This window comes from Macadamia integrifolia, chromosome 10 (assembly GCF_013358625.1).
Source record: "Macadamia integrifolia cultivar HAES 741 chromosome 10, SCU_Mint_v3, whole genome shotgun sequence".
Lineage (NCBI taxonomy): Eukaryota > Viridiplantae > Streptophyta > Magnoliopsida > Proteales > Proteaceae > Macadamia > Macadamia integrifolia.
Genome location: NC_056566.1, coordinates 30,212,420 through 30,215,549, shown reverse-complemented (window position 1 = coordinate 30,215,549; position 3,130 = coordinate 30,212,420).

Sequence of the window (3,130 nt, the reverse complement as noted above, 5' to 3'; positions counted from 1 at the left end):
AAAAACCATTTACATTTACCAAAAAAAAATTTCAAATGACCAAAAAACACCAGAAAAAAATCCCTAAATGACCAAAAACCCTCAAAATGGAATATGAAATAAATATCATAATAAATTCTCTATAACTCTCTCTCTCTCTCTCTCTCTCTCTCTCTCTCTCTCTCTCTCTCCCTCTCTCTCTAAACGTAGAGGAGAAAGGGGGAGAGTGGAGTATTAAAAAGGCATATAATTATAATTATTAAGTATTAAAAAGGCATATAATTATAAACCCTAAACCCACTCATCCTCTCACCCCTAAAAATTGAAGATAAATCAAATAATAATAATAAACTCTATAATTCTCACTCTCTCCCTCTCTAAACGTGGAGGAGAAAGGGGGAGAGTGGAGTATTACAAAGGCATATAATTATAAACCCTAAACCCATTCATCCTTTCACCCCTCAAAATGGAAGATAAAACAAATAATAATAATAAACTATATAATTCTTACTTTCTCTCTCTCTCTAAACGCGGAGGAGAAATGGGCAGAGTGGAGAGAGAAATAGAGAGAATTATGAAGAATAGAGATGGAATGAACAATTATGGAGAGAGATATGCAAAAATAATAATAATAATAATAATAATGAATTCTCTATCTCTCTCTCTCTCTCTCTCTAAACGTGTAGGAGAAAGAAGAGAGTAATAATTAATTCTAATTATTAATTAATTAAATACTAAAAAGGATTAAAAAAAAAAAAAAAAAGGCATACTGCTATATAAAAGTACGTACTCCCTTTCTTGGGTATACTTTTTCAAAATGACAAAAAAATCATTTACATCTACCAAAAAAAATCCTTAAATGACCAAAAACCACTCAAAATGGAAAATGAAATAAATATCATAATAAATTATTTATAATTCTCTCTCTCTCTCTCTCTCTCTCTCTCTCTCTCTCTCTCTCTCTAAACGTAGAGGAGAAAGGGGAAAGTGGAGTATTAAAAAGGTATTTAATTATAATTATTAAGTATTAAAAAGGCATATAATTATAAACCTTAAACTCACTCATCCTATCACCCCTAAAAATGGAAGATAAATCAAATAATAATAATAAACTCTATAATTCTCACTCTCTCCCTCTCTAAACGTGGAGGAGAAAGGGGAAGAGTGGAGTATTACAAAGGCATATAATTATAAATCATAAACTCATTCATCCTTTCAACCCTCAAAATGGAAGATAAAACAAATAATAATAATAAACTATATAATTCTTACTCTCTCACTCTCTCTAAACGTGGAGGAGAAATGGCGAGAGTGGAGAAAGAAATAGAGAGAATTATGAAGAATGGGGATGGAATGAACAATTATGGAGAGAGATATGCAATAATAATAATAATAATAATAATGAACTCTCCATAATTATCTATTTCTCGCTCTCTCTCTCTCTCTCTAAACTGTAGGAGAAAGAAGAGAGTAATAATTAATTATAATTATTAATTAATTAAATACTAAAAATGATTAAAAAAAAAAGGCATACTACTATATAGAAGTACGTACTCCCTTTCTTTGGTATACTTTTTCAAAATGACAAAAAAATCATTTACATCGACCAAAAAAAAATTTCAAATGACCAAAAAACACCGGAAAAAATCCCTAAATAACCAAAAACCCCTCAAAATAGAATATGAAATAAATATCATAATAAATTCTCTATAATTCTCTATCTCTCTCTCTCTCTCTCTCTCTCTCTCTCTCTCTCTCTCTTAACGTAGAGGATAAAGAGGGAGAGTGGAGTATTAAAAAGGCATATAATTATAATTATTAAGTATTAAAAAGGTATATAATTATAAACCCTAAACCCACTCATCCTCTCACACCTAAAAATGGAAGATAAATCAAATAATAATAATAAACTCTATAATTCTCACTCTCTCCCTCTCTAAACGTGGAGAAGAAAGGGGGAGAGTGGAGTATTAAAAAGACATATAATTATAAACCCTAAACCCACTCATCCTCTCACCACTCAAAATGGAAGATAAAACAAATAATAATAAATTATATAATTCTTACTCTCTCTCTAAACGTGGAGGATAAATGGGGGGAGTGGAGAGATAAATAGAGAGAATTATAGAGAATGGGGATGGAATGAACAATTATGGAGAGAGATATACAAAAAAAAAAAAATAATAATAATAATAAACTCTCCATAATTCTCTATTTCTCTAAACGTGTAGGAGAAAGAAGAGAGTAATAATTAATTATAATTATTAATTAATTAAATACTAAAAAAGATTAAAAAAAAAGGTATATAATATTCCTCATTAAATCTCTCTCTCTCTCTCTCTCTCATCCTCTTTGGAAAAAAAAAACGTGAGCACAATGGAGAGAGATTCTCTATAGAAAGAATTATAAATAATTATGAAACTATTAAAAAGGTAAATATAGAGAGAGATATACCATAGAAAAAAAACTGCCCCTAAAATCTCTCATTCCATCCCTTACAAAATCTAAATGTTGAGGAAAGGGTTATTTTCTCTCTATAATTCTCTTTCTCTCACTCACTCTCTCTAAACATGGAGGAGAAATGGGTGTCATTAATTATAATTATTACATAGAAAAAATAGGCACAAAATTATGGAGAGATTTATTGCATAAAAACGATATCTTTCAATGATCTTTCATCGACTTTAAAGGTTTTTACTACATTGAATTTTTCCTCATATATACCACAGAGAAGACAAAAAAATCAACTACAATATCTTAGGATTTTTTAATTTTTTGTCTCTTACAACAATAGCTTAGAATATTTGCACTCAATCTTTCTCTTATCCTATTTATTAGTAAAGAAACGCTTCTCTCTCCTTCATTAGGAAATAGAATCTATCTTCCCTCGTGTATTTATTAATTTTTTGATACGTTTCTTATTTTATTTATTAGTAAATAAAACCTTCCCTCTTTTCTCCCCTTTATTATAAATCAAAATCATAAATCTTTTTTTCTTTCTCTCACACATGTTCCTATCTCTACCCATCATAAAGCAAAACCAAAAATATTTTTTTCTCTCTCTCACACATGTTCCTATCTCTACCCAACATCCGTTATTTTCTCTCTCTCTCTCTCTCTCTCTCTCTCTCTCTCTCTCTCTCTCTCTCTC